Below are 15,620 nucleotides of genomic sequence, written 5' to 3'. Positions count from 1 at the left end.
CCTTTGTGTGAAATTTACAGAAGAGCCTGTTAAAGAGAGCTCTGATGGGCAGAAGCGTCTCGGAGGCTGTGACTTCCCCTCGTGGGGCGGGGAGGGAAGGATCTGTGGCCACTTCAACCCCGGCGAAGGGGGTGGCCCCTCTGGGATGCCTCTGAGGACTCCCATGCTGGGTGTGCTGAGCTCTGCTGTTCCCCGGGCTCCTTTCTCCGGACAACCCCTACTGTACTGTGACCCCGCTCGTCATGACCTTCACCCCATTAGTCGTGACCTCCACATGCTGCAGCGATGGTCTGTGTTCCTGCCACCGTGTCTCTCTGGCCTTGAGCTACAGTGAACTCACTGAGCACGAGATCCCTTTTCGAAAAAAGGTCCTACTGAAAGAGGTGTTGTTTGCTCTCTGGCCCTCAAACACCAAGGCACTGTTGTGCTCCTTAAAATTGTAAATTATGTCTGTTTAAGAAAATGTCAGTGTTTTTTAAAACAGAATAACAGTGCTGGAAAAGAGTTGGCTGTGCTATTTGTTACCAGTGTTTCATGCAAGAAAAATGATACATTCATCATTATGAGTGCCGTCAAGGGGCCTAATGACTCGGGCACAAAGCTGCTTCAGTTCTTGTAAGTAACATGATGGATTTTTTTTTTTTTTTTTTTCCCCTCCTCAGCAAGTTATCTGAGTAATGGGAAAGCTCGTAAACTGAGATCCAGGGAGACTTTGTCAATACCGTACTATGCTTAACAACAATTAAAACGTAAGACACATCTCGTATAATTAAATTGATTTTTTTTTTTTTCTGCCAGAAACAAGGCTTTTTCAGGTAATGATTGCTTTGGCTGGCGAAAATTGTATTTTTCTTGAGGTGGGGGGAGGAAGGGATCTGTTGTTACATTCAGACACCACTTCTCGTGTCTTCAAAAATCCAATACTTAAATAGGCCAATAGGATGATTTTTGAGTAGAGAAGGGTACATAGCTATGGATAATCTGTGCAATCAAGAAGGAAGCCCTGCGCTGTTAAACATGTTATTTAGGGACATAGAATTTCAGCCCTGCAAGTGGCCTTCGATGCGTAGGAAGGCAGGGAGAAAGGTGTTCACAAAGGGACCAGGGCTCTGATTTTGATCCGGACGTTGGCCGGTTGGGACCCCGAGCAAGGCTCTTAATTTAGCCCTGCATTCGGCAGTGCAACGTAAGCATAAAATGGTCACATGTTTCTGGGTCTAAAATATGTTAAGGTCTGTAAAACAAGGGGCTTCACTTTTTCCATTAAAAATTGCCTTTTAAGGGTAAATGTAACACCATCCCCCCAAAAGCACATAGCTCCTTTTTGACCCCTGGATAACTCTACGAAATTGGGATATTTACCTGAACTTTCCTTACTTGGCCTCCAATCATGTTAAACAGCTGTTGGAATGAATACAAAGGGATTTGCCTGACTTTCTAGTAATAACTTGATTTTTTTCTTCCCCCGGTGGCTTGAAAGCATTATTTAGTGAATTGAACTTTACCTGTTCCAGAAATGGGACTGGCTGTTTTTCCGTTGATATTACTGGGTTTAATGGGGCTAGAAATATTAAAAGAAACCCTAGCTAGCCATGTGAAAATTTCAAAAGAAAGAAAGACTGTTATTTTCTTTTATTTTTACTCCTTTTTTTAAAATTTCTGTCTTTCTTTTCTTTTTTTTTTTTTTTTTTTTAAGCTGTAATAGCCAGAGCAGACAAGGGTTCTGTGCGAGCGGGTGGGATATCCTTGCTGTGAAATATGCTGGAATGTTTACCAAGCTATTTCCTGTGAGAATCAAGATGTTTCTCTTCTCATACTTCATTTTCATGGCAGTGGCCTTTTCAAAAACGGTGCCTCTGTGACTGGTGGTCAGATTCCATGTGTTGGCCCCTTTGGAAGTCATGGCTGTGGCCTGTGACCAGCCATGCTCCTGCTGTGGGCAGAAGCACTGAGAGCTATGCTCCGTTTCCCACCATGTGGGGATCGAGTGCCATCTCGTTCCAGTATTTGCTGGAGAAATGTCTGAGGGGTGAAGACTTATCCTTGCTGGCTGGGTCAGCATGTGTCTCTGTGCCTCACTCTTGTCCTGCAGCCTCTGCTTTTGCTATCACTTGGCCCTGGGCAGATGATGGAGGTGGTGTGGTGGGTTGAAACAGGAACATTTCATGTCATGCACACGAGGAAGAATAACAATGACAGAAGGCCTTGGGGCGGGTCTTTCACTATGGATGATTCAGTATTTAGTTTGACCTTTCATATGAATCGATAATCTTCAATTTACAAAAGTAAAATACGTCAAAATAAAATACAGAATAAAATACTCTATCATCCTACTTCATGGGTTGTTTGGAAATTCAAATCGAATGATCAAGTGATGGTACTTACGATCATACAGCCTATTCTGTAGGTAGTAGATGTTATTCTGGGAATCAAATTCTCTTAAAATAGTGATGATGAATATCACAATCCCTTTATTCTACCAAGAATATACGTTCCGCACTTGTAGTGAGTCTATCAGCTAGTTGATAATGTCCTCAATACATAAGCAAGGAGTCCGTGAGGTAAGAGGATTCAGCAAGTAGGCTAGGGTCACACCGATAGAAATGAGGTCCAAACCAGGTTCTCTGCTTCCTGACTCCATGATCTTATTCTCATTGCTTATCGACTCGCTTGAGTCAAAGAACTAGAATTTGGTTTGGGGGGCTTTTTTTTTTTTTCTTAACTCTTTGTTGTTTAAAGTTTATTTCTTTACTTTTGAGAGAGACAGAGGCTGAGTGAGCAGGGGAGGGGCAGAGAAGGAGGGAGAGAGAATCCTTAGCAGGCTCTGTGCTGTCAGCCCAGAGCCTGATGTGGGGCTCAAACTCATGAAACCCTGAGATCACCACCTGAACTGAAATCAAGAGCTGGTTGCTTAACTGACTGAGCCACACAGGCGCCCCTGGAATTTGTTTTAATTTGATACCTGCCTAATTATTTTAATCATATGGCTATCGGAAAAATATAGTTTATTACATATATATATCATATATATAATATATAATAATTGATATATATTTAGATAAATATATGTTTCAGCCTTTGGAAATGGGAATAGTTCAGTTTCGTTTACAGAACTTTTAATTTTTTTTTTTTTTTAATTTTTTTTTCAACGTTTTTATTTTTGCGACAGAGACAGAGCATGAACGGGGGAGGGGCAGAGAGAGAGGGAGACACAGAATCGGAAACAGGCTCCAGGCGCTGAGCCATCAGCCCAGAGCCTGACGCGGGGCTCGAACTCAGGGACCGCGAGATCGTGACCTGGCTGAAGTCGGACGCTTAACCGACTGCGCCACCCAGGCGCCCCCAGAACTTTTAATTTTTAAATATCTATTCATGTTGCCATATTACAATAAATTGAATGGTGAGCAAAAGTAACCAGCTTCTTGACTATAATAACATTTCAAAGCTCAGTGATAAAATATATGCAGTAATGATTTAAAACAGTGCTGTGCTTAGGGCTTTGATGTTTCACAACAATCCCCAAAATGTGAAATTTCTTTGAGTATCAAATTTGAATTCACTCAGGTGAGAAGATGTTCGTTCAAGCCTTTAGTTTGGAAATGTGAAGATGAACTCTTTTAGAAGTTCCTTTTAGTAATTAACAAGTTTTTTTAATAACAGCAAAAAAGAACATTTTTGTTGTTTTAATTACTTCTATAGTTTTTAAAAACTTTTATGTTTTCCACCCATGCCCACCATTCTATCTTTAAAATTTCCTTTAGATAAATGAGGTCCTTTTTGTTTCTTTCATTATTGATAGATCCTACATTAGAAAACCACCAATTTATTGTAGCTTGTAATTAATTACAAAAAGATAACTTTGCTATTATTGACTTCAATCTTATAAAACAATGAAACCAAGTATAAAACATTTTAAGTAAATTGCTTTTATAGGATTTTTATCTTCAAAATTGACCATGACTCCATGGTTTGGTGTGATTAATGAAACCTCATTAGTTTGAACTTATGATCAGATCAACTATACTTGGTGAATTTGTTCTACATTTGAACCAAAAGTGTGTTGGTAATAACATAAAGTAGATTTTAGGAACAATAATAAAGACTGGTAAAAGTACTAAATAAGGAAGTGCAGTCATACCTTATCAATGTTCGAACTTGAAGATATTTATTTATTTATTTTTTATTTATTTATTTAAAAAAAAAATTTTTTTTTCAACGTTTATTTATTTTTGGGACAGAGAGAGACAGAGCATGAACGGGGGAGGGGCAGAGAGAGAGGGAGACACAGAATCGGAAACTGGCTCCAGGCTCTGAGCCATCAGCCCAGAGCCTGACGCGGGGCTCGAACTCAGGGACCGCGAGATCGTGACCTGGCTGAAGTCGGACGCTTAACCGACTGCGCCACCCAGGCGCCCCTCGAACTTGAAGATATTTAAACCAAAGGCAATCAAGTAAACAAGCAAACAGAAAGAAAAGGAAAGAGGTATGTAAATAATCAGTATAATGTACTAGAAAGAACACTAGGCCCAAGTCAGGGGACATAGCTTCCTACCTCAGCTTTAGAAATTCCTGGGTGGATTTGCATGAATTTTCCCCAGGGCCTTAGTGCCCTTCATTTGCAAATGGAATTGGTTAGGCCAAAATGGCTTTGTAACAGTTCTACACTTAATACTAATAGAAGATTATAATATGTCCTTTTGATTTTTTTATTATTATTAGTTTTTAGTGTTTATCTATTTTGAGAGAGAGAGAGAGACAGAGAGCTCTTGTGCAGGGGGAGGGGGTGGGAGAATCCCAAGCAGGCTCTGTGCTGACATCACATCAGTTTATTATTAGTTTTTAATGTTTATTTATTTTGAAAGAGAGAGAGAGAGAGAGATCTCGTGCAGGGGAGGGGCGGGGAGAGGGAGATTTCCAAGCAGGCTCCACGCTGTCAGCACAGAGCCCGAGGCGAGGCTCGATCTCATGAACCGTGAGATCATGACCTGAGCCAAAATCAAGGGTCAGTCACTTAAATGACTGAGCCACCCAGGTGTCCCTAATATGTCCTTTTTGGAAAACAAACAAACAAACAAACAAAACCCTGTACCAGCTCTACTGTATGTGTTGCATTTTCCTGTTCCATAGGAGATTCACTTTGGGGTAGGGGAAGTGTTCTCTGTTCAAAAATCTCTCTTCCTCTCTGTCTCCTTGTATCTATCTATTATCTATCAACTCTCTCGCTCGCTCGCTCTCTCTCTTTCTTTCTAAACAATCACTGAGACAAATTGGCCTGCTGTGTTATATGATTGAGGATAGTCCTCAGTGTAGAGAAATTCACATGATCTGGAACAATGTATAGAATAAAATAGTGATCTTGGGGTACCTAGAATCCAGCTGGCTTCATACATCAGCCAGATCTACCTAAAGCAAGTCAAATTTCTAGGAACTGGAGCATTCATAGTTGGATTCTCTGAACATCCATCTTGTCAGATTTTGCCCTGGATTTGACTCGCCCACCTGGTACTTTCCACCTTCCAACATCCCGAACATACTCACACTTCTGTAATGTAACTTGGACAATGCTTCTCTCCTAATGCAGGTTTGATTGCTCACTGCTCTTAGGTTTTATGTTTCTGGAAACTTTCCAGAATATTTCCTTCTCTGGACTTGGGTTTGCCTATCCTAACACAAAAACATTTGTCTCCTTTGAGCACGGGGAGCTCCACGGTCCTTGAAAACATTCCTTTGGGCGGGAAAAGCTTGTACCCACTAGCGCTTTGGCACCCATTAAGTCAACAAGTATTTGTCCCCAGCAGGTGGGATTAGCACAGTGGGGTGGAGTCTCAGATTGCCTAACTGTGAGAAAGAGAGGAAAAGGAAAAGGAAGCAAGTGAAAGACCCCAGGAGGGGAAGATGGGAAATTGCCAAATCTGTCAAGAACACAAATGTCCTGATGTTCTCAGAAGAGTTTCGGTTTCTGTCATCAAGGAGCTTTACAAATATTTTTGAAGACAAAGCATAGACTGGAAAAATTAAATGATTATACAGGTATGTAGGAGTTCGCTCTTGAAGTTGATGGATCGTAGAGTTCTATGAGAGTTCATAAGTTTAGAGTTCATCTCTGTTGAATGATTTGTGTATCGATGGACACCTAAACGTAAAAACCAAAACGATTACGCTGAGCCAACATCCTTGTCGCATCCTTAATTTTATGGAAAATTATGGGAAAATGTTAAGATCGCAAATATTCCTGTTCTGGTTAATAGGAACAACTCACATTGGAAAGACAGCTTTCCCGGTCAATGGGTGGGAATACATTATGGAGTTTTTGCTCATGAAAAGAGGCAGAAAGTTGTTACCCTAATCAAGGTCATTGGCAGCAGCAGGACCTGACCTGGCTGGTGATGCTAGGTTCAACCCGCTCCCATTTCTGTAGATTTGGTTTGTTTGTTGTTAATAAAAATAATCACTTCACACACATTTATATTCAAATAGAGACTCAGAAGTCAATAAATGAATCTATTCACTCGGTTGAGTAAAGCAATCCAATTTTCCCAGTGTGTGCACATGTGTTTGTGGTTTGCTAATATTTTTTTTTTGTCTTTTTGAGAAATACATATGCTATAGCTTCAAGGGTGGAAAATTTTACACACTTCTGTAGGGAGGAAGTTTAATTGTAACCCTTTTGCATATATTCTTGGAGAAAATCTATTTTCTAAAAAAATAGATAATTCCTTAGCACCTAGGAATACAAATAAAATATTATATTGACATATCCTCTTCCAGCCTTTCCAGATAAGAATATAAGGTCACTTTCTGTGCCTCATCTTGGGGCTCTGCTAATTCTACGTAAAACATAAACACATCCTAGAAAACAGCAAGGAGATATTCCAGTTATAACCTTCCAAATACATTCCAGTTCTCTGCATGCTAGAATATATTTAAAACAGATTATATTTTCCCTCTGTGTTTCAGTTTTCACAGTTAATAAGACAGGCATTTTCATGGCTGGCTTGCTGTTTTCATGGGTAGCAAATATTCTGATTAGTATTCCAGATACCAAGTTTACTGAATTTTATCCAGAATAGAAGGTGCCATAAACATGAAAGATTTTACTTCTTGCCATCTATATTTAAAATATCAAAATAGTTCTAATCACACAAAAAAATAGCTCTAATCAGATCATTAAATATGTCATGATTGCTTTGGTAGCTGGCGTTTCTAAAGAAATGTCTTGTGAACTAATTTGTCTTGAAGGATTTTCATGCCAAGCAGGAGCGGGTGAGATTAAAAAAAATAATCTCCTAGCATTAATCGCATGTTCAAAACTGTAAAATAAAACCTTGCTTCTCACTAGAGAGAAGGCAAGCAGGAAGTTCCTAACATTGACTGAGTGTTAAGAGTTTCAGTTCTTATGACCTGAATTTCTTTGCTATTTTATCACACGTGATCAACCTGTTAACCCCTCCGCTGAGTGTAAATAGTTGTGTTAGCCACTGGTAAATTTCTCTCATTATTCTCGTGAAATTTACAGAATCAGTTTGGTTTTAGTGCAAAATATACTTACCCTCCCAACTTCTATCTTCATGGGAAAAATTGAACCAGCATTTCCAAAAGAGAAGAAGCTTAGCCATTTCCCTCTACCATTTCCTCAATTTGATTCATTCTGAGTTTTACAATATTAAGGATGGCATCATCCTAAGATAAGTAAAGTCCAGCAAAGTGATTGGCGGGATAATGGAAGAAAATGTGGATGCCCTGTGTGTTGGGGGGGAGAGATGGACATTGCCAAGGGAAGTGATGAACCAACAACATGGAGGTCATGGGAATTGCTGTCACAACTTCTAGAGATCAGCCAAAAACCACGAAGTGAGTTTTCTTTTTAATTTTAAATATTCTGCATAAAAATGTGGGGTAGTATCACTGTTACATGGGCTTAAAAGTTCACCGGTAAGCCTGGGCATTCTATTTGTTAGTTGAACACTAGTATCTTGAGTCACCTGCACCAGGAACCACAGCTTGAAAGCACCTGCATCTAAAATAATATCCTGCGCCTACACTGACAGCGTGGGTACCAGGTAAGCTGTTGTCCAATCTCACACTATTGAGAATTTTCCAGAAAGGGACATATTTAATTCAGGCTGCCATACAATAAGTAACATGGTCCTCTCTCTTCTAATACACTCCCAGGTACGTTTGATAGGGGGTGAGGATACACAGCTGACTGGCCAGCTCGTGCCACCCAGTGAATGTTCCATGACAGGCACTGGCTTCAGCAGTCTTGGTGGGTATGGCTCTCGTCTGCACTCTTATCTCAGGCTGGTTTACAGTCGGAAGACCCAAACTTCTGCGGAATTACTTGTGCAGGACCCTTTCATGCCTATAATTTTGTTTTGGAGCCGCAGCAAAGAATCAGCATGATGGGACCATCTTTTACTTCCCAGGAAGTTGAATAAATGGAAGAGAAGGCAAATTGCCATTAGAAAGGACATGCACATTTTGGGGGGGGGTCGTTATTTTTGTTTTCAGCTTTAATTTTTTTTTTCAGATTTATTGAGATATAATTGACAATAAGATTGTAAGACCTTTAAAGGGTACAATGCGATGACTCAACATACGTGTATGTTATCAAGGGATTCCCACATCCCACAACTGAACTAACAACATATTCATCACCTCTACATCTTTATCTTTGTTTTTGGTTTTGTTTTGTTTTTTTGCTTTTTTTCTTGTTTTGGGGGGTTTCTTTTGGTGAGAACATTTAAGTTTTACTCTCTTAGCAGATTTCAATTATACGATATAGTGTTATCGACTACAGTCACCATGTTTTACATTAGATCCTCAGACATTATTCTTAAAACTGTAAGTGTATACACTTCACCTTCCCTCTTGCCCCCACCCCCAGCCCCTGGCAACCCCCATTCTACTCTTTCTTGCTATGAGTTCAACTTTATTTCTTTTCTTTTCCTTTTTAGATTCTGCATATAAGTGATGCTGTGACTTATTTCCCTTAATATAATGCCTTCTATTTCTATTCCTATTGCCACAAACAGCATGATTTCCTTCTTTTTGAAGGAAATGTACATTTTAAAAACTGTTTATTTCTTTACTTTGGGGGGAGGGGGAGAGAGAGACCCTAAGCAGAGTCCACGCTCAACACGGGCTCCATGTCACGACTGAGATCATGATCTGAGCCAACATCCAACGTCGGCCACTTAACCGACTGAGCCAGGCATCCCAGGAAATGCAGGGTTTTTTTTTTTTTTTTTTAAATGGCAGGTGTCAATTTAGACACAATGGCCCCTGATGTGCCTTCAGAAAATAACTACTCTGTTCGCCCAGGCAAATAAGGTCTGTTACCTACAGATTTGACTTCTCACATTACATTAAAGACAAAAGAAAGAAGAAAGAACCAGCAAACAAAAAATGAAAAGGGAAAGAGGGTGGATGGAGGGTAGGAAGGACAGAAGGAAGAAAAAGGGGAGGAAGAAAGGCAGAGTGTTTAAAAATACGCTACTTTCTGAAAGTTATCCAAGTAGGTAAATTATAAAAGCAACATAAATGTCCAAATCTCATCCCATTTACATGAATTAGCATTCACCTCTTTGTCAGTTCTGACACTCGCTCATTCTGCCAGGCACGGTTAAGCACTCCCAGGAGCGGGATAGAAATGACCTTGCCATAGAAGGCAGTGGTTTGAAACTACAGGAGACACACGGCCCCTTAGCACGCTGGGAAATATTGGACTCTCAGTGAAATGACCTCCATGTGGTGCCTTCCAACTTCTATTATCCACCCCGCTTTCCTGATGTGTCAGGGACTGACTGATAGATTATGCCTTCTGTACTGGACATTGATAAACCGGTTCAATGTGTCAGGCTTCGGCTTCAAAGCCACCCAAGATAGGGCAGAGTGTGAAAGAGAGTAGTCAGATTCAGAGAGAAAAGCAGACAGAAATAGAGTCTCCACAGAGCTCCAGTTATTTTCTGCAAGCCACTGGCCCTCAGAAAACAGCTACCATCGTGGGCCAGATGCTAAGCATGTGACGTGGGAAGGCCCTTCACAGAGCATGGAGCGTCTCCACCGCACAGGTGTTCTGGCCCCAGAGGCCCACCAACCAGCGATCTGATTCTCTCAAGGGATTATGCAATGCACACTCGCCTCCCAGTGAAAACAGGCCACTCATGCAAACACGGGATCCACTGTTGTTAACTTCGGCTGCTCTCCCTACCTCCATCCTCCAGTTTGGAAACAGGAGACGCCTGATGTAGGCAATGCCGGCTTCACGATTCTTGCGTCTCTACTTGTTAAAATTGGCAGCCCTAGTTTCCACATGGTGACCATGCCACTCTGAAATGAGGCATGAAATGGGCAAGAAACGGAAACAATGTTTGCCCTGAATGCCCGGGACACAGACGTTCCAGACGTAAATTCACACGACGAATGGTATCAAGCGTCCACTCGGCTTCAGCCCGAGTTCGGCGGACTGCGGTAGGTCACGCCAGTAGACGGAGTCAGAGCAGAGTGGGGAGTAGTTCGTCTCCATCTGAATCTTCTGAAGCCCTGCCCTTCTTCCAACCCACCCACCCGTGCCTACTTCTCTGTAACCCACGTTGCTTCCTGCTTGGTTGCCTTTGCTGGAGGCTCTCCCCAAATATCCAACCTTCCATTTGTGTGCAGCTTCTCTTCTTTCTATCCTTGTGCTCAAACTTTCTTAACACTTAGTGGCTGCTCAGGAAGTTTGCGGAAGGGAGGCAGAGTGGGAATGGGGTCCTGGAACTGATTATTTATTTCAAATACACACTGACCCATAGGGAGAGCCACCAAGCATCACCTATCTTATGTGCCAGTCTATGTATTCTAAGGAAAGAAAAACCATGCCATGTCACCCGGTTATGACTCTCAACCAGTTGCCTCCTGGGACATACTTGGGAAAGATCACTGTCTTTCATATTGCATGATTGCATGGGTGTGTATACCCAGAGAGCAGGGACTGGGTGACCCCGGATGTCGGTCTCTATTTTCATTTCTGTCTCTCCCACTGAAAGAAAGAGATTGCAATGTAAGAGTAGGAGATACATTAGAAGTGTAACTTTGAACTTTATTTGAAATAAAGTAAAATGAAAACCTTTACTTCATTTTAAAGGCCACGTATCTTGGGGATTTTGCTGTTCAGGTGAGGGTATTGGTTATAATCACCCCTGCTTCTCTTTCTTTGTGAATTGTTACTTGACTTTTGAGAATTTCTGGGGTTTCCAGGAAACGTATGGGACTTGAGACCAGTATACTGGCAAATAATTCTGGCTGTGACCCCTACTAGTTGTACAAACTGTCAAAATCAGTTAATCCTCTGAAGCCTTTTTTTCTTTTTTTCCATAAGGGCAGATTGGAGTAAAGCCCTTTTGAGAATTTTGTAAATCATATGAGATGGAGTGTGTCCAGGGCCTTTTAAAATCAAGCCATTGTGCATGCAGAAGGTTATTATCTGCTCTATGACGCTGGCCCCTACTTCCATTTGAGATGGTTAGACTCTAAGAATTGGTTTTAACTTCTTCACGATTCACCGTATTGGTACGCAACCAAGTATTTGCAGGGTGAGAGTCTAAGATCAACGTAAAGAACCCATTCCACACTGGATAGGAGCACGAACTCTGCAGCAAGTCTGTATGAGTTCAGATCCCGACCTTGCTATTTGGCTTTGTTTCCCAATTTGTAAAATGGGGGTAAGACTACTGACTACAGCACAAGATTGGTATAGGGACTCCGTGACGGAGACTGGTGCTTGGCACGTATAATGTGCTCCATGAGCATTTGCTGAAATACAATAAAACGTGCTCAAGGCTTTTGTGGCCACGACTGCTCTCGTTAGTGCCCTCGTCTAATGGCTACAAATGCCATTTGATCTCAGAGTTGTTGCCCAGAGATCAGCACTACAAGTTTCTTTTTGGTTCCAATGAGATATTGGAAGCCTTTTTATTTTTGCCTTTTCAGCCCCAACAAACCACTTCCCATGATTCATTTTTATTGGCAACCAAATGCGCTGCTTTAATGGCACGGAGAATTTAATCAATTAATGAAATTCCATAGGCCATTTCCAGTTGCAATATTTTGAGAGGTTAATTTTGCAAACACCTGAATACTTTGGAGGATCGTGGAGCAGACTGAGCTACTGACACATGCATAACTTTATTGGACCAAAGAGAGAATGATCAGGATGTACGGATAATCATTTCCCTAGCAAATGTTCTTGGACAAGATGATAATCCCCTACCAACTGAGTGTCTTCGTCTTCAATTTCCACGTTCAGGTTGTTTTCAAAAATAATGTCACAGAAAAAAGTCGTTCATGGCCCTGACGATATTTACCATGTGTGCTAACTTCTTTCTTTACCATTGTCCACCTCCTTGCTCACATCCCGGGAATAAGCAACTGTGTGTGACAAAAATACTTATCATTCGAACACGAAATATTATAAAAACAACAGCAGCGAGAGCAACAACAGCAACGACAGAAGAGTGAAAACAAAGAGAAAAAAGCGTGTGTGTAGAAGCAAGGACGATTGTAAACTAATTGTCATCCATGTTCATATTAGAGAGGATGGTTTATTCTAACAGTCAAGGAACCCTGCTAGCAAAATGGAGTTTTTAATAACTAATATCATGTCAAAAAGTATGAGTTAACTAAACCATATTTGGAGTTGACAAGTGGGTTACGCTTTCACATTTTCCACATATGATGCAAATGCAATTTAATGCATTTCTTTTGCCCTTGAATTCTCAAACTTCTGTCGGCAACAGTATTGCCCGGAAGGCTCGATAAACATAGATTTGTGCACCTGTCCCCGAAACTTCTGATTCAGTAGATTTGGGATGCTGCCCAAGAATCTGTGTTTGGAAACAGTTTTCTGGCTATGCTGATGCTGCCGGTGTGGGGACCACACTTTAAGAACCAACGTCCTATCATCCCCTTGTAACAAAGGGAACTGCATTTTATTGTGACAGACTGTTGACTTCTGTGTCCCCTGTAAGTCACACCTCCCGGGGCCCACTCCCGGCGCACGTGACTTGCCTTCAACAAGGGAATGAGACGGCAATGCTGTTGTGCCGTTTCTGGACCTGAGCCTGGCAGCTTTTGCTTTTTGTGCTTGTGGAAATCTGCCACTGTGTAAGGAGCCTAACTTCCCTGAGAACCTCACATTTGGGAATGTTCAAGATCAGCACATGGAGAGCGCAATTGGAAAAGAACCGAGGAACCCAGCCGGCAAAGAGACCAAAGGTCCCAGGCAGACAGGCTCAGCTGGACTCCCCACAGCCAGCCAGCACCAACTTATCTCACGAGTGAGGGCGTTTTAAACCCCCCAGTCATCAGTCAACACCAGGTAAAGCAGAAAAACAGCCAAGTCAACTGATGATTGTGAGAGATCATAAGCTGTTAGTCTTGGGGTGTTTTTATAAGGCAGCAATAGAAAATGGAAAAACAAACAAACAGATTGGTACCCGCAGATGGGATGTCCCTGTGACAGAAAGCTTCATCACGTGCTACTGATTGGTTTTGGGATTAGGTGGCAGGCAGAACTCTGAAGGGACTCAAGGAGACTTTTTCTAAGAATGGGCAAATGGAAGGAAGTTATGTTGGTGACTGGAGGGAATGGGGCCAGTAGAGGAGTGAGTGCGGACTTCCCTGTAAGGCAGGTGAGGAGGAAGGTACTTAATCGGGTTGTGGCCCTGGGGATGGAGATCTCCTAGCAGGATTTGAGAGCGCAAATGTACTTCCTCCGATAAGGGATAAAAGGCATGAGATGCACTAACGAGGAAAGTTTGGTCGTCAGGCAAAATTAAAAAGAAATGTAAAGACACCAGGGTTGGCTTCATTCAAATATGGTTGCTTCTCATTCACACTTTTTCCATGTGTTAAATAATTCTCAAAGTAAAGAACGGCCATCAGGGAAGGACCAAAGCTGTCATTGTAGGTAAAAGGTGGTGTCTGGGTTAGGGTCAGGTCTTAAGATCATTTGTTACTTCCTTTGAAGGACATAAGGTGATGTTTCCTAGACCCTCTCTGCTAGACAATAGGGTTTCTGAGAATCTTTTTTAAAAATATTTTTTAACGTTTATTTTTGAGAGAGAGAGAGAGAGAGAGAGAGAGAGACAGAGTGCGAGCAGGGGAGGGGCAGACAGAGAGGGAGACACAGAATCCGAAGCAGGTTCCAGGCTCTGAGCTGTCAGCACAGAGCCAGACGCGGGGCTCGAACCCACGAACTGTGAGACCATGACCTGAGCCGAAGTCGGATGCCTAACAGCCTGAGCCACCCGGGGAACCCTGGGTTTCTGAGCATCTTAAAGGTGTACCACATTAGGCCCTTCAGCTAAACAAAAGCCATCTAAGAATTATAAGACATTGTGCCATGGCCAAAATTACAGAGGAGTCTTTTTCAAAGAGATCTGCTTTTGTGACCTTTATATGTTTTGTAAGGGGATGAATTACAATGAGATTTGTTGGAAATCTATGGGACTTGGAAGGCAATTGTATTAACAGAAGGACTTCCAATTTGGATTAAAAGGGACAGACACAGTTCCAAATAACAGAGGCCTTGGGACCCTTGGATTCCTATTGGCAGGAAGTAGTGAAGAAAGCTACTCATCTACAAATATTGGCTATTTATTATGGAAAAGAAGGGCAGGTCAGAGGATGGAGCCAGTAGTCATGGGGAAACCATCCCAGGCCCTAATCAAGGAACTATTTATGTTTACCCCAACAGATTCCAGAGTTTCTTTGACCAATGATTACCATGTGGCTTCCATATTCCCTGTCTTTGAATGGGAGTTTCTATTACGGTTTTCCTGTTCCTGGTGTACAGTTGTATGTTGGGGAGATGAGGGAGAGAAAGTCTATCTCATATGCTCACAGGTCTCCAAATCAAGTGGAAGGGTGCCTGATGAATGTCCTCTGCACCTGGATTTAGGGGGTGAGTACCTGGAATTCAAGCATAAGGCCATGCTGGAATGAGATGAGGTTTCGGGGTCATGGGAAGAAGTACATATATTTTGCATGGGGAAAGGACATAAATCATTGAGGGCCAGAGGGCAGATGAACCAAACTGTAGGGAGGGGCCAGCTGAGAAGGCACGGATGCCCTTGCTGGCAGCCCCTGGGCTTCTCCTTTACCTAGGAGTTACCAAGAAGAGAGGCAACATGAAAAAGTACCTTTACTGACGAAGGAAATAGCAAGCTTCTCCAGATAATCATGTGATGTCGTATTTTTAAAGGCCTCACCCATTGAAGAGTTCTTTCCTCTCTGATTGCACTAACTTGTCTCTTAGAGACTCTCAATCTAGGAGACCGAGTAGAGGCCGGTGATGCTGGATTAAGACAGCATCACAACCGAGGTGAGGCATGGGTATTATTGGTTAAATGCTATTTGACTTTTTGAAATGTATAAGCAGTCAAAGCAATAGAGACAGTTTGGTATATACCACTATGAACAAACAACTCTGAAACTCTATGACTTAAAACAACCACCCTCTTACCTTTCTCATCATGCACAAGGGAGTGGCTTGTTAGGGGTGTAGCAGTGTATGACTCAAAATGGCCCAAGTGGGGTCGTATGTCCGGGACTTCCATTTTCTCTTCCAGCTGGGG

At 42.0% G+C, this 15,620-nt stretch overlaps 1 protein-coding gene across 19 annotated transcripts in view; it reads left to right on the top strand.

Annotated features, from left to right (window-relative positions):
* LOC147580697 (uncharacterized) overlaps positions 1 to 15,620 on the top strand; it is a 403,830-nt gene that overhangs the window by 382,826 nt on the left and 5,384 nt on the right. For 14 of the 19 annotated variants that reach the window (XR_015251004.1, XR_015251003.1, XR_015251002.1 and 11 more), the window contains one exon: positions 7,517 to 8,266. The gene's annotated coding sequence lies outside the window, so the exon portion shown is untranslated. Of the gene's footprint in view, positions 1 to 7,516; positions 14,948 to 15,620 lie in introns of all 19 variants that reach the window. The other 5 variants (XR_015251005.1, XR_015251006.1, XR_015250997.1 and 2 more) reach the window with 4 other exon arrangements.

Source organism: Puma concolor, chromosome B2 (genome assembly GCF_028749965.1).
Source record: "Puma concolor isolate L17-30 chromosome B2, mPumCon1.1.hap2, whole genome shotgun sequence".
NCBI classification, from domain to species: domain Eukaryota; kingdom Metazoa; phylum Chordata; class Mammalia; order Carnivora; family Felidae; genus Puma; species Puma concolor.
The sequence above is the reverse complement of the archived record's forward strand: the minus strand, read 5'-3'. Positions and strand labels throughout refer to the sequence as shown.